The following is a 23,756-nucleotide window of genomic DNA, read 5'->3' as shown; positions in this document are numbered from 1 at the left end:
GTGGTGGCTGGCACTGCTCCAGATGGACCACCTGCACCGTGAGCCAATGCACCTTACATCAGGAGGGAGGAGAGCAGGCAGGGACGCATGGGCAGGTGCTGGGGAGGTCTGGAAGAAGCTTTGCTGTCTTTTCCATCGTGTTAACTACTGTTGAGGTTTACATCTAACTTTAACCTGGGTGCCTTAATTTCCTTAAGGATCCCGTGGGAGTTTGTGCATTCTGGAGCCCTGAGTGGTTCTAGTTAATCAGATTTCCCAGGGGCGACTATTCCCCTCCCCTCTGACTCTCCTCAAGGGGAGTCTCAGGCCCTACCTGGTGCACAGGCAGTTTCTCCAGAGGCACTCTTTAAAAAAAAAAAAAATTATTTATTATACTTTAAGTTCTGGGGTACATGTGCCGATCGTGCAGGTTTGTTACCTAGTTATACATGTGCCATGGTAGTTTGCTGCATCTATTGCCCTGACGTCTACATTAGGTATTTCTCCTAATGGTATCCCTCCCCAATCCCCCCACGCCCTGCTATCCCTCCCTAATCCCCCTATCCCTGCTATCCCTCCCCAACTCCCCAACCCCCTGCTATCCCTCCCCAATCCCCCCACCCCCTGCTATCCCTCCCCAATTCCCCTACCCCTGCTATCCCTCCCCAATCCCCCCACCCCCTGCTATCCCTCCCCATTCCCCCCACCCCCTGCTAACCCTCCCCAATCCCTCCACCCCTGCTATCCCTCCCCAGTCCCCCCACCCCCTGCTATTCCTCACCAATCCCTCCACCCCTGCTATCCCTCCCCAATCCCCCACCCCCTGCTATTCCTTCCCTAGTCCCCCACCCCCCCATACCCCAGTGTGTGAATTTCCTCTCCCTGCATCCATGTATTCTTATTGTTCAACACCCACTTATGAGTGAGACCATGCAGTGTTTGGTTTTCTGTTCTTGTGTCAGTTTGTTGAGAATGATGGACAAGAGGGAAGTGGGGAGCAGCTGCTGGCAAGGGCCAGATACAGTCACGGGTCAGATACCCTGGCAGAATTTCCATCCAGACTGTCCTCAGAGACTAATGGATTCTTCCCTCTTTCTTATACTGTATTCATTCCCCGTGGGCTACCAGGTGTCTCCTTCCAAAAAGGAGTTTCAGCTGTTCTCCCAAGGGTGAGCTTTATTTTAAGGTTTGTGGAAGTTGCATCTGTGCTGAGGTGGCCTTGTCTCTTGGGCACCCACAGTGTTTAGGTTCCACTGTCGCAAAGACTCAGTTGTCACTTGCCAGGGTTGGAACCCCCAAGCTGGGTTGTGTCATCTTTCTAAGTGACACACAGTGCGGGCTCTTTGAGATGCCTCGGTGGTGTTTATGTTCTCATTGATCTTAGAGCCATGTTCTGTCTGTAACAGCAGACTACAGTGCTGTTTTCAAAGACTTCTGCAAAGAGGTGTCTATGACTGCACCTACTCTAAGCTGTTCCAAAGAGTGTTTTCTTGTTTTTTTTTTTTTTTTTTTTTTTTTTTTTGAAAGTCTAGCTGCTAAGTCAGGGCTGAATCATCCACCCCAAGGCAAGAGCTGGGGACTAATCAGAGCCTCGACAGCCCACAGCGCACCATCCCAGCACCTCTGAAGGGATCAGAACATGGGTGGGGATGTGCTTTGGTCTCACTCAGAAAGAAGAGTGCTTCAAAAAGATGTTGCTTGTTTTATTTTATTTTTTCCTCAAGAAAGTAACAGGAAGAAACCCTGGCTGCTCAGAGATTCAAAATGGAATCAGGACAAGTTGATTTTTAGACATTATGAGTTTTAATAATGAGCTAATAGTAAAGTGTTTTCACTAAAATAGTTTATCGTTGAAACATATGCCCTACAACTGGCATTGAAAGATTTTGTCGTCTAAGGGGTCATAGAGTAAATATTCGGTCTATTGCCGCTACTCACCCTGCACTTGCTGTGCAAAAGCAGCCGTGGACTACACGTGAACAGACGAGTGTGGGGCTGTGCCAGTAAAACCTAATCTACCAAAATAGGTGGTGGGATAGATTTGGCCAAAGTTCGTAGACTCTTATTCTACTCTTATTCTCAGTTGTTTGTTGTGATAAAAAATGTACAAGGAGTAAAAATGATAGAGAAATGTGTGCTGTAAGCCCAAAGTAGAACTGTCTTGGGATTCTATTTGATACATGCAAGATGCTGCATTTTTTTGGATTAACTGTATACAGTTTCTTTCCAAAGAAAAAAAACACATTTTTCTTTTTGATTATAAATTTTGTCAGTAAGGTTCAGGCTACAGCAAAGACACTGAACAGTCAAGGGCTTAAACACAGAAGTTGGGCTGAGTGCGGTGGCTCACGCCTGTAATCCCAGCACTTTGGGAGGCCGAGGCGGGTGGATCATGAGGTCAAGAGATCGAGACCATCCTGGTCAACATGGTGAAACCCCGTCTCTACTAAAAATACAGAAAATCAGCTGGGCACGGTGGCGCGTGCCTGTAATCCCAGCTACTCAGGAGGCTGAGGCAGAAGAATTGCCTGAACCCAGGAGGTGGAGGTTGCAGTGAGCCGAGATCGCGCCATTGCACTCCAGCCTGGGTAACAAGTGTGAAACTCCATCTCAAAAACAAACAAACAAACAAACAAAAAAAAACACAGAAGTTTATTATTATTATTTCATGTAATGACCCTGCTTTGAGCCATCAGGTCAGTGGAGTGACTTGTCTGTCTCTGCTATTGTCACTCCAGAATCCAGGTTTCTAATATGTTTTGATCCGTCACAGCCAACACATTATCATATTCTGCATGGCTGAAACTAGATCAAGTCTGTCTTCAGTTGGTAGCAAGAACAAAGGGAGCATAGAAGAGGAAGCTGATGGCTCAAGACACGGAAGTTGTATGAGCTGCTCCCAGTCCACTGGCAAGAAATGGTTAGTCCTTCTATGCTGTGTTGCATGGGAGACAAGGACATACAGTCACCTGAAAATAAGACAGGTAACAGGATGATATGCCTGGCCAACTGCTGTATCTCAGTGCCTGGTGCAGTGCCTGGTTCACAGGATCAGTGAAATACACATTCGAATGAATGAAACATTTCCCGAGTATAATCCGAATCACACTTCCCAGGCTTTCTTATCTGGTCTATTTGTTATGTATTGTTGCATAAAACATTGCCTCCAAACTTAGCTTAAAGCAACAGACAGGATGTTGCGATGTCTGGGTTCAGGAATTTGTTAGCCTCGCTAGGTGGTTCTAGCTCATGGTTCCTGAAGAGGTTACTGTCAAGCTGCCTTCTAAATGTTCATTAGAAGGAGGAACAGCTCCCAAGCTTGCCCACGTGGTTGCTGGTGTGAGACCTCAGCTCCTTACCAAGTGGATCCTTCCACAGGCTGCCTGAGCTTCCTCACAATGTGGCGGTCGTCTTGCCCCACAGCAAGAGATCCATGGAAGAGCCAGTCCAAGATGGGAGCCACGGCCTTTTATTACCTAATTGGAAAACTGACCTACCATCACTTTGCCTTATTCCATTGGTCACACAGACCAGCCCTGTTAGAGTGTGGGAGAGGACAACACGAGGACGTGAATAATAAAAGACCAGGGTCACCGGAGCCATCTTGGTGCCTGCCTGCTGCTTCTAGTCCTGTGTGAGAAAGTGCCACATGCACGCACGGCCATCCTGTCTAGAAACCCTCTGAGAAACACTCGCCATCCAATGTGTCACACATGCGGTCTGTGAGAAACGTTTCCATGTGAAAATGTTTATGAAACACTGAATTAAACAGTAAAACTCCTGTTTGTCATGTCATCTTGGAACTTGCTGGAGTCTTTGAGATACTGAAGTTCCTTGGGAATCTCAGTGGGATTAGAGCACATGGTGCGCTCGGCATGCCAACATTATTAGACCATGGACATCATTTTCATGGGAATGTTCTCCGTTAACATTCCATAGAGATTACTTTATAGAGAAAAAATCAGAGAAATGATGATCTGGAGAAAGATGTAAACTTTCTAGGAGGACACAGCCTTCATCTGTGTACTGTGTAGGATCGGGGACAGAGTCGTGGCTGGAAGTGACAGTCCACATGCCGGTCCATGTTCCGACTGCGTGTCCTGCTGCTGAGCTACCCGACGAATGTGCATTTGCTTCTTTGTCTTGGTTTCTTTAGTGTTGCTCTAACGTGACACCTGAGGCTGGGTAATTTATAAAGAAAAGTTTGTTTGGCTTCTGCTGGGTGAGAAGTTCCAGGGCATGGCAGGGGCTTTTGTGTCTTGTCATGACGTGGCAGGGAGGGTCAAAGGGGAAGTGGACAGGTACAAGGAGGCACCAAACCCGAAGGCTGTCCTGCCTTCTCTCAAGAACCGGTCCAGCCTCTGCAGCGAGAACTTACTCATACCAGGAGAACTGTACCCAGCCCAGCGGCCCAGCCCCTCCTGTGGGCCCCACCTTTCCACACCACCACACTGGGGATCGAATTTCAACGTGAGTTTTGGTGGGGCCCACAAACCACATCCAAACCACAGCAGCCCTCAAGCCTCACCTGCTCCTCCATGGGCACTTGTACCCGCATCTGATTCACCGTCCTTCCTCCTTGGAGAACGGATGATACACCTGCGAAACGCTTTGCTTACTTTTAATGCGCGAACTGTTGCTCTATCATCCTTCCTAAAACGACACTGCAGTGAGTTGTGGTAAGTAATAGCATTTTCATTAAAAAGGAATTCGTCTTAAGGCACCGTCTTATGAGAGATTTTTTTCTTTAAATATTGTACATTTTCCACCAGTTCCGAAGTTAGTGAAGTGTTTTCGGCAGACGTAAAGACCGACGTAGAAATGCCGAGAGTTTCTAAACTGGTCTAGTAAGGGCAAGAGGAGAGAATCGGAGCTGCAGTAACCTGAGCCTGGAGCCACAGCCTGCTGCCTGAGCATAGTGAATTTGCTTAACAGTGACCTCTAGGAGCTATAAGGGTTTTATCCGTGATGAGGGCACTAATGAACTCAGCCATGCATGCGGCAATCTCAAGTGTTAAGTAGATTCGCAGTCTACGCGTTTTAAAAGTCCCCAGGTTGTCGGTTCTTTCCACGTCTACCTACTCTCCCTTTGAGTTATACGTGTAGTTTTACCCCCTTCTAGAGCGTAAGATCAGCTTTCATAGAGCAACTACTTTAAATATTGCAAAATAACAAGATTTTTAGTATCTTAAACATTTTGTTGAGATAGTTTTTAAACTGGTCCTGTTGGGTCAGGACTGATGGGAATTGAATGGAGAAAAGGGTGTTTTGTGAGCAGTGTCCAGGAAAGTTCATCCCCCTCTTGGGATACTCTTCTCCGACGGCACCAACCAGATCATCCAGGTCAGTTCCCCACGGACTAGGCTGAGTCGCTGGTGGTTCCCGGTGCTCATCACTCTCTTCTGTCTATTTTGATGTAAGAGAAAATGTATCTTATTAAGAACAGACAAATGGAGATGTTCTTCGCCGAGAGTCGCCACGGTTTCCTGCTTCAACAGTGCTTGGGCGGAACCCCGGTCGGCCGCCCACAGCCAGCCCTCCGTCACCTCCACACCACGTCCTTGGATCGTCCCAAGGCCCCCGACTCGCCAGCGCCGCGCAGCCACCGCGGTCGCCGCCTCTCCTTAGCCGCAGCCATGACGCCCGCATCACCTTCGCAGGTGCGCCAGAACTACCGCCAGGATTGGGAGGCCGCCATCAACCGCCAAATCAACCTGGAGCTCTAGGCCTCCGGTGTTTACCTGTCCATGTCTTGCTACCTTTACCGCGATGATGTGGCTTTCAAGAACTTTGCCGAGTACCTTCTTCACCAATCTCATGGGGAGAGGGAACATGCCGAGAATTGATGAAGCTGCAGAACCGACGAGGTGTCCGCATCTTCCTCCAGGATATCAAGAAACCAGACCGGCCGGGCGCGGTGGCTCAAGCCTGTAATCCCAGCACTTTGGGAGGCCGAGGCGGGTGGATCACGACGTCAAGAGATCGAGACCATCCTGGTCAACATGGTGAAACCCCGTCTCTACTAAAAATACAAAAATAAAAAAAATTAGCTGGGCACGGTGGTGCGCGCTTGTAATCCCAGCTACTCGGGAGGCTGAGGCAGGAGAATTGCCTGAACCCAGGAGGCGGAGGTTGCGGTGAGCCGAGATCACGCCATTGCACTCCAGCCTGGGTAACAAGAGCGAAACTCCGTCTCCAAAAAAAAAAAAAAAGAAAGAAAGAAAGAAACCAGACCATGATGACTGGGAGAGCGGGCTGAATGCGATGGAGTGTGCGTTACATTTGGAAAAAAATGTGAATCAGTCATGACTGGAACTGCACAAACTGGCCACTGACAAAAATGACCCCCATTTGTGACTTCATTGAGAGGCATTACCTGAATGAGCAGGTGAAATCCATCAAAGAATTGGGTGACCACGTGACCAACTTGCGCAAGATGGGAGCACCCTAATCGGGCTTGGCAGAATATCTCTTTGACAAGGACACCCTGGGAGACAGTGATAATGAAAGCTAAGCCTTAGGCTCATTTCCCCATAGCCACGGGGTGACTTCCCTGGTCACCAGGGCAGAACATGCATACTGGGGTTTCCTTTACCTTTTCTATAAGTTGTACCAAAACATCCTCTTAAGTTCTTTGTACCTTTCCTTCAAATAAAGAAATTTGGTACCCCCCCAAAAAAAGAACAGACAAATGATCAGTTGTCCTCTGCATGTGGCCAGGTTTAGCGTTCCTTTTCCCATGACAAAAGGAAAAACCCTAATCATTTAAATGAAAGTCACCAAGAGAAATGTAAACATGAGCCCCTGGTTTCTGCGGCTGCAGGTATGATGGGGAGGCTTACCGCGGCAGTGTTAATAGTGAGAGCAAAGGACAATGGGCACAGCAGGTGGGGGGAAGCTGGGGCCTCTGAGATTGGAATGGCCGAGACATCCCCTTGGGCAGTAATGGCCTTCTGCAGCTTTCTGTTCCCTGCACATCAGTCTCTGCGTCTGCCAAAGATGTGCATGATCCTGCAGGACCGCAGGACTTGTGGGAACGAACAAGACCCCCTAAATGAGAAAAAGCAGAGGTTGTTTATTCAGAGTGGCTTTAGGAAGGGAGATCAGCCACCATCACTTGCATTTGGCAGAGACTTCAGAGCAGGCAGGGTGGGAAAGCTCTGTGGTAGAAGAAGGGAAGGCTTTGGGTGGGTTCTGGTAGGAGGCTGTTGGCATGATGAAGCTGGCGCAGGCTCACAGAAAGCCAGGCATTCTTCGTAGTTTGTTAAAGGGAAGAAGGGGGTGCGGTGCAGGCCTGTTTTGCCTTCTGGCTCGTAACCATCTCAAAACAGGAAGTGCCTGGTCCACACAACACGTTAAAGGGTAAAGAAAACGTCTGGACAAAGCCAGGCCGAAGCAGGCTCCACATTTGGCCTGTGAGATGTATTTTATGTAGATGTCGTTCCATGCCATTGGGAGCACATGTTTTGTGAGGGTATTACGAATATTTCTATTCTACACCACTTTTTCCCAGCTAACACAGAAACAGAAGTTTGATTGGTTGGCTGTCTGGGATACGTTTGTGCTTTGTTTAGATGAAAGTAAAGGAAGAAAAAAGTCAGAACTTAGTAACTAATAAGATACTCAAGAAGGGAAAGTCAGAGTGAAACACACGTGCTCAGCCAGGGGCCGACATCCTTGCCTGTGGGAGGGAAGGAGGAGAGAGTCTCTTGGGAAGGTTGGTGTTGAGGGCAGGTCCACGTCCAGGCTGGCAGCAGAGAGGCATCCCGAGAACAACTTCATTTTATTTCTTGATGAAGTCCAGAAAGCCAGTTCTTTGAGAAAGGGGTGGAGAAAAGAAACATTACAGAAGACAATTTCTATGACTGGTCATGCAAAAGTGTGACAGATGGTCACCTGCAGTTTTCCAGCCTTCTAGTCCTTATCCACCTAGTTCATTGTCTCCCCCCCACCATTAACTATGTAATACTGCAGGAGGTAGGCATTGGAGTGCAAACTAGTTTATACTGTGTAATTATGAAGACAGAGCTTGTAATTAGCTACCCTACATTCCTTGATGACTTCTGAGAAGCTATGATGCCTAACTGGAGGAGATTGATAGCCATAATTAGTGAAATCAGTATGAAAATATTCCCAGATGTTCCTTGTTCCAGAACAGAAAACTCACAAATATATCATGGGTATTGATACCCTGACACTGGTGACTGCAGTGGATTTAGCCTTTTTCTCTACTTTTTCTCCTTTTCTCTGCTTTACAACAATACCTATGGAGATCACAAAAGACTTTGACGTTAATTCCAACTTGTGTCATTCTGAGTAACTGCAATGAAATCTGCTACCGTTAATTAAAAAGAAAGAAATGTAGAGGCCATTAAACCACTATCTTTCATTTATTTAACTTTAAAACTTGATGTTATTATAGTTTAAGAGGAATTTGCAAACATAGTATTGAAGGGTCTGGGTACTGTTTGCCCCCCTTCCTCAGTGACCACGTCTGTCATAACTATAGTGGCTGTAGCCAGACCAGAACAGTGCCATTGGCACAGTTCACAACCCTCGTTCAGATGCCACCAGCCTTAGACACACTCACCTGTGTGCGTCTGTCTACAGTTCAGTGGGTTTTTACTGTATACGTGGTGCTTGTAACTACCAGTGCAGAGAAGACACAGAACTGTCCCGTTGCTGCAGGGATCTCTGGAGGAATATCTTCTTGGCTGTCGTGTTACAGTCACACCCCTGTCACCCCCCATCCCTAATCCTGGACACCACTAACGTGTGATCCAAGAGTGGGTTTTGAATCGAATCATACAGGAGGTAACGTTCTGAGGTTTTCAATCGAATCATACAGGAGGTAACGTTCTGAGTTTGTCTTTTCTCAGCATGATCCTCTGGACGTCCCTCCGACTGGTGTGTATCAAGAGTTCGTTTCTTTGTAGTCCTGCAGGGTACTGCCCGGTCTGAATGCCCCCAAGTTTGTTTAACCCCTCATTTTTTTAAGGCCATCGGGGTGTTTTCGGAGACTGCAATTATGAGAAAGCTGCTGTGTGTGAGTTTGTGAAGGGGCGTACGTTTTGTTTCTCTGAGATGGAAGCCAGGAGTGTGATTTCTGTGTACTATGGTAAGCGTATGTTGAGTTCTGTGTGTTTGCTTTTGTTTATTTTGTTTTGTTTTTTTTTTCTGCGGTAACCACCAAGCTGTTTCTGAGAGTGGCTGGATCATTTCACATTCCTCATGGCAACGTAGGAGAAATCTGAGTTCTGCATCTACTCCGGCACCCAGTGCGCCTGCTTCCTTTTTAAGTTTATGGTTTTAATTTGCCTTTCTCTAAGGTTAATGAAGTTACATGTTTATTTGCCATCAGTATCGCCTCTTTTGTGAAATGTGTGTCAGTCTTTTTGCCCATTTTCTGAGTGAATTGTCTTTGTACAGTTGGGTTTTGAGAGCTCTTTACGTATTCCAGATATGTAGCCTTTGTCAATGGGTTTCTCTTAATTTGTAGGTTGTCTGTTCTCCTTTTTCACAAGGTTTTGGAGAGCCATGATTTTAAATTTTGAAGTCCCGATTTATTGACTTTTTTTCTTCTATGCATTGTGTTTTGGATTTCATGTAGAATAGCTCTTCACCTTGCTAAACATCTTGAAGATTTTCTCTTAGGTTTTCTTATCAAAGTTTCATAGTTTTACAATTTGCTTTTAAGTCTACGATCAATTTTGAATTAATTTTTGCATGAAGTATGAGACTTAGCTTGAGGTTCGTTTTTTTTCCCTGTGAGTATCCAAGTGCTCCAGCACCATAAATTGAAAAGATTATTTTTCTTCAATAAATTGCTTTTGCACTTTTGCTAAGTCTGGTGGTTATCCCTTCGTGGGTTTATTTCTGGGTTCTCTGTTCTGTTTCATTATGTTTCTCTTCTGCTAGTACCGTGTTCTCTTGATTGCTCTAGTTGTGTGTATAAATCTTACAGTCAGATAGAGTAATAAACTTCCACTTATTCTTCTCTTTTAAAGAAAACTTGGCTATTCTTGGCCGGGTGCAGTGGCTCATGCCTGTAATCCCAGCACTTTGGGAGGCCAAGTAGGGTGGATCATTTGAGGTCAGGAGTTCAAGACCAGCTTGACCTACATAGTGAAACTCCGTCTCTACTAAAATACAAAACTTAGCCAGGCATGGTGGCGGGCATCTGTGATCCCAGCTACTCAGAAAGCCGAGGCTGAGGCAGGAGAATCGCTTGAACCCAGAAGGCAGATGTTGCAGTGAGCCGAGATCGAGCCACTGCACTCCAGCCTGGGCAAGAGAGCAAGACTCTCTCTCAAAAAAGAAAAGAAAATTGAGCTCTTCTTTCCATATGAATTTAGAATAAATTTTTATAGCTATGGGATTTTGGTAGATAGTATGTTAAACTAACAGGTCAGGGTTATGGTGAGAGCAATGACATCTGAGTACTGAATCTTCCAGTCCATGAAAAAAGCATGTCTTTTGTTTATTTATATCTTTGATTTTTAAAAGTCATGTTTTGTAGTTTTAGCATATAGATCCTATATAGATTTCGTCATTTTTAAAGCTGCATATTTCATATTTTACAGTGATTCGAAACTGTAACCAGTTTGTGATTTCCACTGAATTCCTGAAATGAAATTCCTTTGGTAGAACTAGTGTTTTTAAAAAATAGTTTATTTTTTCCTCAATTGATTTTTTTAATTACTTCTCTCTTTCTAATTTCATTGATTTCTGCTATGATTTTTATATTTTCTTTGGAAAAAATTTGCTGTTCTTTTTTCTGAAGGTGAGAGCTTAGATTACCGATATGATCACTTTTTCTTTCCTCTTTTAAAAAAGAATGAATAAAATGAATTTAAATTTTAAAATGTTTTAAAAACAATTTTAAAATTTAAGCCTACCGCCTGTTCCCAGGCAGTCTCCTATCCAAGTGCTGACCAGACCAGGCCCTGCTTAGCTTCTGAGATGAGACTAGATTGGGAATATTTAGGGCGGTAGGGCCATAAAATCTTGGTTTTTAGTGAATATTTTGTGCTCCGCAGTTGCCTGTCAGCACCGTGGTAGGTGCATCTCACACATTTTAATATGTTATCTATGTTTTTTCATTCAGTGGAATGTATTTCATTTTCTTTTCACTTCTACTTTGACCCATGAGTTATTTAGAAGTATGTTTTATAATTTCCAAACGTTAGGGAACTTTCCTGAAGACCTTCTATAATTACATTTCAGTTGGAATATCTTATGGTCAGAAAACAAAGTCTGTATGTTTCACTCCTTTAAAATGTGCTGAGGTTTGTTTCAGTGGTTAGGGTGTGGTTTATGTGGGTGAATGTTGGGTGGCTGCTTGAAAAGAATGTCTTTTGTGTGGATGATCCTGGGTTCTACAATTTCAAACCTGTTCGTTAATTCTGTTTTCTAACCCTTTTATATGCTCACTCATATGTGACTGATCGTTCTGTAACGTTGGGGAGGGGTGCCAAAGTCTCCAGCTCTAACAGTGGATTTCACTTATGTGTATACATTTATCCTTAGGTAATGTTCCTCTCTGACCCTGGTACTTCCCCTTGCTCTGAAATGTACTTTATCTGATGCATTCTTGGGATTAATGCTTGCACAATATATGCTTGCCAACCCTTTACTTTCATGCTGCATGTAGTATTGTAGTGCATGGAGTGTCCTGTAGACAGCATGTTCTTAAATGCATTCTACCTCTGCTTGTAGACAGCATGTTCTTAAATGCATTCTCCCTCTGCTTGTAGACAGCATGTTCTTAAATGCATTCTACCTCTGTCTTCGGTTTGATGCATTCAGAGCATTAAGTTTAACGTAATTACAGACATGTTCAGCCTTCCTTCTGCTCCCATCTTATCACCTGCTTTTTGTTTTTCCCCCTTTGTTCCTTTTCCCAGATTAAAAAGAAAATAGACTTCATCTTTTCAGGACAATTTTAGATATACAGAAAAACGGAAAGGACAACGGCCTTCTGTTTTTTATTTGTTTCAGTTCCCTGACTTCTGTGGTGGTTTCATTTTTTTACACAATTACACTTTGATTTACCTATAGTTTTTAGGGGGTGTATCTTTTTGTATAGTTTTGAAAATGATTTCTCTGGGTGTTACATAATGCATATACAACTTTTCAAAATGTGTTGGTACTTTCTATATTTTGCACACTGTACTTTTCCTACTTTGATTTAAATATAGAAATATTACCTTAATCTGGATAAATTTGAATTTATTTCCTTCTTTTATAATATGTTTATCTTAAATATGTCCTCTGTACACATAGGATAATATAGCAGACAATATTATAATTTTTAATCATCAAATACAATTTTAAAAAACTGAAGAGGAAATGACAGTCTATTATATTTACCCATATTTTCACTTTCTACTGTTTCTTCGTAATTTCCTGTTCTAAATTTTTTACTTTTATTATTTCCTCTCTGTTTGATAAATTTTATTTGGGCTGGTGAACAATTTTCTTAGTATTCCTTCATTTGCCGACGCGTCTCTTTGACCTTCATTCCTAAAGCTGCTGTTTGCCGTGTGCAGAATTCCGGGTATGGGCGTTTATTCTCTCTTGGCATTGGACGTGCTGTACCTTTTCCTTCTGGCCTTCGTGTTTCTGATGAGAAACCCGCCATCATCCAAATCATTGCTCTGCGTGAGTGTTTTTCTTCAGCTCCTTTCAATCTTCTTCCTCGGTTTTGGTTTTCAGAGTTTGATTTTAATGTGACGTGGTCTGAATTACTTAGGGTTCAGCCTGTTTGGGGTTTGCTCAGCTTCTTCAACTGTAGGTTAAAGTCTGTTGCCTAAATCCAGAAGTTCAATTTAGTAACTTTCCGTTTTGTTTTCTTTCTTCTCTCCTTTCCCGACTCTGATGGTGTGAATGTCGGGTGGGATCTTTGGTCACAGTGGCACCAAGCCCCCAAGGCCCCGCTCTTCTTATTTCCCTGGTGTATTTCCTCTGTGTTAACATTGGGTCATTTCTCTTCCTCTAGCTTCAGTTTACTGATTCCTTCCTCTCTCATATCCATCCATCTGTTAAGCCCATTTACTGAGGTTTTTAAAATAATAGTTACTGCCTTTTTCAGTTCTAAAATTTTCATTCGGTTCTACTTTGTATCATAGGTTTTTTTGTGTATGTGATTTTTCATTTTTGTCCATCAAGTTCTTAACTGTTTACTGAAGCACCTAAATATTTCCTCTACATACATGCTTTAAAATTCTTGTCAGATAATTCTAATGTCTTGTCATCTGGTTATTGGCTTCTGTTGATGAACTTTTTCCATTCAGGTTGAGAGAGCATGCTACCTCGTTTTCTTAGCATGAGTGATTTTCAATTTCATCCTGAGTTTTATGCAGTGAAACTGGATCTTCTCCTTCATGAGTCCTCCACTAAAACCATGCTGGTTGGACAGCCCCCAGCCTCAGTGCACCAGATGGGGAGGGACATTTGCTACCAGCAGGTGATGGAGATGGTCCAGGGTGCCCTTGGCTCTCTCTGCACCTGAGAATGTCTCTTAAGTATATAGATGATATATCTTAAGTATTGAGATGGCACTGCCCTGCAAGGGGGCAGGGTGCTTTGTTGTGCTGAGTCACAGTGGAAAGTAGGCTGCGCCCTCACCCCCCACCCATGTCATCCTCTTGGCGAGGTGGAGGGCTTCTGCTGATGCTGGGTAGAGCTCCAAGTCCAAGATTCCCACTTCATCTCTGCTAGCCATGAAAAGGTCGGGGTGCTTTGTAACTGCCAGGCACTTGTTGATGGTGTTGGGGTGGGGAATAAGTTTTCTTCTGGTATTTCTCTGGAGTTGGATGTTTATTATCAAAAGTTGCCTATCTTGGCCAGGTGCAGCGGCTCATGCCTGTAGTCTCAGCTCTTTGGGAGGCCGAGGCAGGTGAATCTCCTGCGTTCAGGAGTTTGAGACCAGCCTGGCTGACAGTGCGAAACCCCATCTCTACTAAAAATACAAAAATCAGCCGGGCTCGGTAGTGTGTGCTCGTAATTCCAGCAACCCGGGAGGCTGAGGCAGGAGAATCACTTGAACCTGGGAGGCGGCAGTTGCAGTGAGCCATGATGGCGTGCAGCCGCACTGCAGCCTGGGTGACAGAGCAAGACTCCATCAAAAACACACACACACAAAGGTGGTCTGTCCTGCTAAGCTGTTTTTCCCAGTCCTTTGGCAGGAGAGCCGCCTCTGCTCAGGGATTTTGTTGTCTGTTTCCAGGAGCATCTCCAGCTTACAGGCTTCCCCAGCACTGTTTGAGGGATATGAGGCATGGAGGAGATTCTGGAGACTCACGTCCATGTTGGGTTTTGAGTCCTTGGATCTCCAGCCCATCTGCCTTCTTGCTCTTACCTTTTGGGATCACCTCTCAAAAATTATGAGTATGATATCCAGGCTTTGCGCTGTACTTCATAGGAGATGTAAAAATAGATAAATCTATTTCATCTTGTCCAGACTTAAAAGTTCTCACTCTCTTTTCTAAGAGAGGAAAACTCAGAGACTTTGAATTAAAAGTAGAGACTTAGACTTTCTTCTTTGCCCAAAGAAGTCACCTTATCTGTAATCTGGGATCCGAGGGGGTGTAGACTACAGGCTCTGCCACCAAGGACTGAGAGAGGGACACTCAAAGATGAAGAATTAGAAGTGGAGACTTAGACTTAAAATTCGACTCGGAATTAAGAGTTTGTGGTCTCATAAAATAAATGACAAACTATGCAGTATACGTAATTAGCACAGGTATTCTTTTCCTTTCTGTTAACAACCGGGGGTTATGATAAAAAGCAAGTTACTTTATTTAATGTTAGGAATCACAGAAAAATATTTAGAAGCAAATTTAGCATGTGCTACATTGGAAACTAGTTTGCAAAAGTCTATGACTTAATTTTAAAAATTCACCAAATATTTATCAAATGACCCTTGATATCAGTGGCACAAAGAAAATAGAACTGTAGTCAAATTTGCTTATCTACAGGATTTGATAGCTAAGAAAAATAAAAGCATCATTTATATACTTAAGAATACCAAGACATTCTCTGCATGTAACCTCTCTCTCTCTCACACACACACACACACACACACGCACACACGCACGAACGCACACCATAAAACCAGAGGAAATGACATCCTCACCCCTTTTTTGGTTAAGAGAACCTGGGCACTAGCAAGAATTCAAGATCTAGAGAAAAAGCCGTGAGTGCTTGGAAAAGTCTGAAAATCCTCAGAGTCCAGAAAAGCAAGATTGGACTGGAGTTTCCATGGAGACAGAGTAGAACTTATTACTGGCCTATAAACTGGATAATTTGACCAGCTATCTAAAGGTATGACTGTTGCTTCTTTCCTCGACTTTGCTACAGGCCATAAGAAGGAAAGCAGAAACATTGTATTTGCGTTTCTGACAGCTGAGGAGGGAGGCTGCTCAAAAGAGAGATCCACCTATGGAAATCATGTACATGTTTTCTTCCCTCTTTCGGAGGTGAGGAGAGAAACTGGTTGAAAGCGGAGATTAGCTTTAGCTAAAGATGAATCCCAGGCTTTTGTTCTAATGCCTGCATTATTTCTTTAAATTCATTGTGATGGGTTTTTTTTTTACTTTGGATGTAATAATGTTTCCACTGAAGCCTAAGAACAATGGGTCGTGGTTGCCTTGGAGATTTTGTGACAGGTGAATATCAGAGCAGATCAACCTGCTCCTTCTACCCAGCTCAGCTGATGTAAATTCCAGAATTTTAGACTGAAGTTTTTCTATAATGTGGTAGCCACAGTTTGCATCTTCCCTAGATACATTTGCTAAGTTTTCAGGGTGTGTGTGTGTGTGTGTGTGTGTGTGTGTGTGTGTTCTTCTTTGCCCGAAGAATTCACCCTAGCTGTAATCTTGGGTCCAAAGGGGAGGCAGAGGACAAGCTCTCTGATCAAAGACTGAGAGAGGAAATGTCATTTAACATTCTTGAACCTCATTGTTCCACCGGAAAAGTGGAATTACAATGTCCTGACAAAAATTTTGTCAGAATTTAGTGAAAAAATTTTAAATATCTGAAATTGTACCTCGTGATTGAACTGTCATAGACATTCAGTAACAGTTGTAATAAACAGAAAAATTAATACAGTAGTTATTACTCAGTGAGAAATATAAAACAGCAAGTGACATAGAAGGGATGGCAAGTCTGAGCATAAGCTGTTGTTAATGTTAGGATGACAGAGGCAGTGGAATTAGCCAGTGAGCAGATACGCCAGCTTTTTTCATGGTCCTATTTCTGACTACGGAGTCTTTACCTTCTGGGGTAAAACTAAGGCCTGTGGTGAGGACATGGATCCCATTGTCTCCGACATCCACAAGGCAGACTGGCTTACGCTGGGCAGGAAGTGAACTGGGCTGACCCCCACCTTGTTTCTGCTCCGCTAGCAGTTCCTTGCTCTCTGTTGCTGCACGTGGTGTATGATGACTGATGGGAGTGCATCTCACTCACCTCTGTAACAGCGACGCAGTGCCTGGCCCACTGCAGGGTCTTTGTAAATATTTGATGAGTTAATTAGGTTGGGATCTCACTTAGAAGTAATCCATTAAAAAATAATCAGTCATAGGGAGCGATCACAGAACACGGAATTCATCTTAGACTTTACACGCCAGGCAAAAGTGCACATGAAATGAGCTTTGCGTTCAACTTTCATTCACGTGTCAAGCATTTCCTAAATTCTTCCGTGGAATTGAATGGATATGTACTGATATGTATGGGGCATCAACCCTTTACATGCAGGACACTGTTTGACCTGCTGTAGGATTTGGAAGTTAAACGGGGTAGCCACGTCTCTCCAGCATGGAGCAGCTGATGACGGCATCTGGGCCATCTTCTTTTCCAGGGCTGGCTCCTTCGTCTCTTCCACTTGGCACTTGGAAAGTTTCAAACAGCTTCATGTTCTTCCTGCAAGGAGTGATGCAAGGACATTGCTTCTTGAGACTGTGACTTGGAATAGGGATAGAGAAGTCTGCGAAATGTGGAGAGAGAGCAGCAATGGCAGAGAAGGGAATGGAAGTGTTGGAATTAAGTCTTCCAGATAATCAGAGAAGTCGAGTAGAAACGACCTTAGAGAGGAGTGGTACGATTTGTATTTTTAGTGTTTGGGAAAATGGACAAGAAGCATCAATAATTCAGAGTCTGGAGAGCTTGAGTGCTTTTAGAAGAGGAGTTTTGGAATTACTCCTAATAAATATGAAGTCTCACATCAAGTGGCAGAAATGTAAGGAGTACCTTGGTGAAGAACAGAAACATGTCATGATTTTGATGAGTGGACCAATCACTCATGGCAGGGAGGGCCCCTCCTTTCTAGATGTCCGTGGCTCCACCATATACAGTTCCACGGCATTGTGCGCTGCTGCTAAGTGGAGTGTTCTAGAAATAACCATTAAATCTTATTGGTTGACGGTTCATCCTGTCATTCCGTATCTTCATTTTTCTGCTTAGTAGTTCTATCCATTTTTGAAAAGGAGGTGTTGAAGCCCCCAGTTACTATTGTGAATATGAAACTGTTTGACTTGCTGTAGGATTTACAAAGTTAAATCCTGTGTCTCTTGCAGCCCATTTGTTGTGTATATTTTGCACCCCTGTTGCTAACATAAAATTGACATATGAAGAATTATTATTCAGAAATATTAAAAAGTCCTTTAAATGACCTGGGGAAACAAAAAGTATCAGAAAAATGGACCAAAGGTGTGGACAAGGGGTTTGGAAAACAGTTAAACTCAATCAAAAGGAAAAAGAAACCCATTAATAAACAGTGATCCAGTATTCAGAGATTAATGGTGAAATAATAATTGATTTATTAGATTGCAAATCCTAAAAAAATCTAACAACACCAAATATTGAGTGAGGATATGCAGAAGTAGAAACTCCTATATCTTCCTGAAAGAAATGAAAATTGGCAAATTACTTTAGAGCATAATGTGGCATACTTTTATACCCTATGATTATAACATTTCAACTAAATATTTTATTACGAATACTTTACTATGAATGAAGGAAGACTTTTCTGGAAATACTGAGGATCTCCTACAGCCTTCTCCATTATGGTACAGTTTTTGCTGTTGAGAAAACCTGTACTCCTGGCATGATATCTATTCATTCAAGATTACTTGTTGTGTCTTATACATTGTTAGCTTTGATAGTATTTTGTTTAGGAGTTTTGCATTTTTATCTGTGGAAGGCAGAATAATGAGCCCCCAAAGATGTCTGTTTCTCTATCACCAGAACCTGTGACTATGTTACATTAGTGATCTTCATCCTTTTTTGGCACCAGGAACCCATTTTGTGGAAGACAGTTTTTCCACAGACCAGGGGGCAATGGGTGGTTTCAGGATCATTCAAGCACATTGCATTCCTTGTGCACTTTATTTCTAGTGTTGTTACATTGTAATATATAATGAACTAATTATACAACTCACCATCATGTAGAATCAGTGGGAGCCCTGAGCTTATTTTTCTGCCACTAGATGGTCCCATCTGGGGGTGATGGGAAGCAGTGACAGCTCATCAGGCATTAGAATCTTGTAAGAAGTGTACAACCCAGATCCCTTGCACATGCAGTTCGCAATAGGGTTTGTGCTCCTATGAGAATCTAATGGTGCCACTGATGTGACGGGAGGCGGAACTCAGGCAGTGGTGTGAGTGACAGGGAGCAGCTGTGAATACAGATGAAGCTTTGCTCACTCACCTGCCCTCACCTCCTGCTGTGTGGCCATTTCTAACAGTCCATGGACCAGTATCAGTCCGTAGCCTGGGGATTGGGGACCCTTGTACTGCATGACGTAATAAAAGGGGCTTTGCAGATGCAATTACATTAAGGATCTGGAGATAGATTATTCTGGGGCATCTAGGTGGGTCAGTCTAATGACAAGAGTCCTCTGAGAGGCAGGGAGGGCCATCAGGGTCACAGGAGGAGTTAAGATGCAGGGAGCAACAGTCAGAGTGATGCAGAGACAGCGCTTCAGTCTCTAGAAACTGGGAAAGGAAGGAAACTGTCCCCTGGAGCCTCTAGAAGGGGTACAGCCCAGCCAACCCAACTGGGCTTCCGGCCACCAGAACCGCAGGGTGATAAATCACTGTTGTCTCAGCCACCACATTGGAGGGAATGCGCTACAGCTGCAGTAATAAACCAGCAGCATTTCTGTCCCGGCGTCTTCTTGTCTTGCCTTTGTTTTGCTGTTGTCAGTGTTATACCAGCTTCATTGAAGTCCGTTAAGCAGCTTCCCGGTGGTTTTTGTTCCTTCTGAAAAGCAGTTGGTAACAGGCAGAAACCATCCGCTCAGTTAAGGTTTAGTAAAGAATATCTTCAGAGCTCCCTGGGCCGGTGTCTTTTTTGTTTGGGTGAGGATTACATGATGGCACAGACAAGACCTCTTACAACAATTCTAGTTTTTTTGGTTACAAATGGTGGCTTCATGGCATCAATTTATCCTTAGGTCAATTTTGATAATCAAGAATTTTGAGGGAATTGTCTGTTTCATCTGAAATTCTAAATGTATCCACACGAGGTTATTTGTACTATTCTTCTGCTGATTCTAAAAACATACACATTTGTGGTTATGCCCTTTCTTTCATTCCTAATATTTTAATTGATGCTTTCTTTTTATAAAATCAATTAAAAAATGAAAACATAAATAAAATATAAACTCTTAAATGTTTACAACCTACTAATAGTTAATGTTGTGCCACTCAAGAAAAAGTAGAAATCTTAAACCTGTGCAAGCCCGTTTACCCCCCTCCCCTGTACTTTCTGCTATAGTTGTCACAGGCATTTTATCTGCATACTTTTACATGGGAGCGTCCAATTTTCACTCAAGCATGTCATTTGTTTTATAAAGAAATTAAGAGGGCTGGGTGCAGTGCCTCACGCCTGTTATTCCAGCACTGTGGGAGGCTGAGGAGGGTGGATCACCTGAGGTCAGAAGTTCAAGACCATCCTGGCCAACATGGTAAGATCTTGTCTCCACTAAAAATACAAAAATTAGCCAGGTGTGGTGGTGGGTGTCTGTAATCCCAACTCCCTTGGGAGGCTAAGGCAGGAGAATTGCTTGAACCTGTGAGGCAGAAGTTGCAGTGAGCCGCTATCCCGCCATTGCACTCCATTGTGGGCAACAAAAGAGAAACTCCATCTCAAAAAAAAGAGAAAAGAAAAAGAAATCAAGAGGAAAAATGGAAAATATTATTGTTTTTATCTGCCCAGTTATGTACCAGTTTTGAAGCTCTTCCGAGTTTGAAAGGCCTTTGTTTTACACTAACTTTAGAAGGATGTATTCACTGCATGTAGAATTCTTAGTTAGAATTCTTTTTGCACCTGAAAAACGTTCCAACATGTTCTTCCCTAACTTTGAGATGAAATTGGTGTTGGGTGAACTCATTGCTCCTCTGTTATGTGCAGTATCTTTTGTTGCTGTGTTTGAGATTTTATTTGATCTGTGGTTTTCGCCAGTTGATTGCGATCACCTAGACAAGATCATCTTGGGTTTTCTGTGCATCTTGGTTGTGTAACTTTTCCCCTTGATCCACTTAGGTTTGCATTTGTACGTTACTTCTTCAGTTGCTTTCTGTTCATTCCCTGCCTCTACTCTTCTGAGATTCCAGTTAGACAAAAGCTTAATTCTAACAAGTCCCTGAGCCTCTGTATATTTTTATTGTAACTTATTTTCTTTATTCTTGAAACTGGCTGATCTATCTTTGAGTTCACTGGCACTCTGTCTTGTCATCTATAGTACACTGTTAAGTTTCCCTGTAATGAATGTGGAGCATAATGAAAGAATCTTAACTATTTACAAGTGAAACAGTCTCAGTGATGAGGGTGGGGAAAATCCACTGCCCTAACTATCTGTAAATGAGTGGAGTCTGTAAGATTCGAGACCAAGAATCCAGAACTGTGCATAGCACGGTGCTCTGGGTGATCAAATTGTGTCCATGACGCTATGGTCTCACAATTCTGATTCCACTGTGCAGTATACTCAGACTGAACTCTACTGGAATTAAGTGAATCGATAGAAGATGGTGGCAGCTGGGTTTCTCACAGTTGGAATGAAAGTTTGCAGATAAACAAGGGGAGGAGGCTAGAATTATATTTGTGGTAATGATCTAGAGTTGGAGATGTCAGTATGAGCTCACACTCAGTGAATACAGGTGTAGATGATTACATATAGAAACATTTATAGATACGTGTATATACATGGACTAGTACAAACACATACGTTTCCTTGTTTGGGCTGGGAAGAGTGAGACTCCAGGAGTAGCAGGCATACCTAGTACCCAGATAGTGTTTTTTAATTCCAGTCTCTAATAAAAGGAACCAGAGCCCCTTGGAGAAAGAGCTGATTCTGTTACTGGAGAAGGAAATGTATCAGAAGACTCATTAACACCTTCTGGTGCCAGGAAGCAAGGAAGTGCTAAAACAAAACAGAAGATGCATTGATGGACGTATGTCGAAGCCAACTGAGAGACCTCTTAGTGGCAAAGCTTGAAGATTTTCAGCCATAAAATTTATAAAGTAATATTGGATTACATGCCAAAATATAAAATAAACATTGATGATCTCATACAGATATAAAGAAAAGACTGAATAAAGACATTAGAAGAAGCAAATCTGCCATACAGAAAAATTTCAAAGAATTTATGTTGGTACTTCCTGCGAAGACATCGTAGAGCGTAACTGCCCCTCCACACACACAGTTGAGTGTGGGCTCAGCATGACGATTTTCTTTTAAAGACTAGAATATGTAAAGGGAGCAAACAAGCGACTTTACAGTGGAGAAAGCTGGTCCACATGATATTATCTGGGTTATGGCCACACCCTTGCTGTGACAGATGAGAATCCACCGCACCTGTGCGTGTCCCCCGTGACCATAGCCCCAATCTAACCGTGAGAGGAACAACAGAAAGATCACAGTTGAAGGACATTCGACGGAGGTTGTGACCAGCATGCCTCAAAACTGTCAAGGCCATGAATGACAAAATCTGAAAACCTGTCCCAACCAAGAGGGGCCTCAGAGGGACCCGAAGGCTAAATGTGCTCTGGTGTCCTGGGCAAAATCCAAACGTGAGAACGGTGTTGAGAAAAGCGAAGGGAATCTGAACAAAGTCTACACTCTAGTCAGTGATACTCGTGTAGAAATCCTGCTCCCTCCGTGCAGCACACGTACCATACTAGTGTGATACATTAATAATAAAAAGGAGGTGTGGAATGTGTAACTGCGCAGCAGCATTGCAGTTTTTCTGTAAATAGAAAACTCTTCTAAAAGTTTAATATTAAGAAAATCAATAGTACAGCATGGAAATGCATTTAGAGTTTGCTGAATTGTACAATGAATTCAGGGGAAATGCTCCTATTTTCTTGTAACGCCTCTTTCAGTAATTGTAGAAAGGATGATGTTCACAGATAATTTCATACATGGAGTGTGTGTGTGTGTGTCTCTGTGTGTGTGTGTGTGTGTGTGTGTGTGTGTGTGTGTGTGTGTATTCTTTGCCAAACTGTTTGTGCTAAACATTCCCAAGAAGTTCAGCAACATTTCATAACTGAGTATTCTAAAGTTAGACATAATTCATCCTTATGAAAGTAGATCAGTGGTTAATGGCTTCAGATTAGGGGATGAATGTGGCTTTCTATGTAATTTTGGAGATCACATATTCTAAGGATGTTATTTTAAATTCACTGGAGGTTGTTCTGGGGTCTTCATGCTTTGTATGTTAATATCTGTCTTGTGCTTGGATGAAATCTTAGCTTAACCTTGGCTTTTGTGCTAAACATTAATCACTATAATCACTATGATCACTCCCCATATAACTGAGTCCCGCTGAAATCCATCAACATGGGAGCAGATGAGCTTATTTTAAAACACTAGTTTCTATTTAATTTCAAGATAAAAAGCTGAACTAAAGTCCATTTCAGAAGTTCCTTATTTCATGAAAACATTTTAAAGAAAAGGATTTTAGAGTTCATATTCCAAATTTTTTCAAAATCATTGAACTTCTTTAAAGTGAATTGAAGAAGAAACACATGCATGCTCAGTGGCAGAGTGGAAATTGTGAACTCTGACCTCACACGTATGTGTCTACACACTGTTGGCTCCGCTCTCCAATACAGAGGAGAGCCTAGTGCTTTTCTTCTGTGTTCAATAAATTTGGATATGCATCAGATGTACGTGAGAGAGAAAGGTATGGCGTTGCCTCCCCACAGCACTGACCCTCCAAGTGTCACTGAGACATTTGCACACAGGATAGAACAGGGTACATGCCCATGTTGTTGCCTAAATAATGATTCACTTCAGTTAGCTGAAATGAAGACTGTGTCTGAGCAGACAGATGGGGGAGAAGCAACAATGTGAAAAGCAACTTTTCCCAAGTTGTTACTATAGCTACCAGGACGCAGACTATTTCTATCCCAGCAGCAGCAGCAGAAGAGATTGCAGACAAAGGACAAAGGGAAAAGAAATCAGGACTATTTCCATAGCAACTGGGAGACCTGCTGATCCTGCGTAGACTACCCTTTCTCTTCCTCACAGTATTGATGTTAGTCATTAATTATATTACAGGAGGAGATGTGTAGAAAGCTCTGATCCAGAACCAGTGGCTTAAAGCTAAGACATGGAAACCGCATTCATTAAAAATACCACGGAGGGGGCCGGGTGTGGTGTCTCATGCCTATAATCCCAGCACTCTGGGAGGCCGAGGCGGGTGGATCACGAGGTCAAGAGATCGAGACCATCCTGGTCAACATGGTGAAACCCAGTCTCTACTAA

General features: G+C 43.1%; 1 protein-coding gene and 1 pseudogene across 7 annotated transcripts in view; both read left to right on the top strand.

Moving 5' to 3' along the window:
- The window catches only part of GABRG3 (gamma-aminobutyric acid type A receptor subunit gamma3), a 530,709-nt gene that overhangs the window by 291,503 nt on the left and 215,450 nt on the right, over positions 1-23,756 (top strand). The gene's annotated exons all lie outside the window — the stretch shown is intronic.
- Positions 4,219-10,500, top strand: LOC108592097 (ferritin heavy chain-like; annotated as a pseudogene). Its single transcript, XR_013519213.1, has 4 exons — positions 4,219-4,449; positions 5,478-5,639; positions 5,706-5,896; positions 6,205-10,500. The product of XR_013519213.1 is annotated as a ferritin heavy chain-like (transcript).

Source organism: Callithrix jacchus, chromosome 6 (genome assembly GCF_049354715.1).
Source record: "Callithrix jacchus isolate 240 chromosome 6, calJac240_pri, whole genome shotgun sequence".
NCBI classification, from domain to species: domain Eukaryota; kingdom Metazoa; phylum Chordata; class Mammalia; order Primates; family Cebidae; genus Callithrix; species Callithrix jacchus.
Note: the sequence above shows the minus strand (reverse complement) of the source record. Positions and strands in the feature narration are given on the sequence as shown.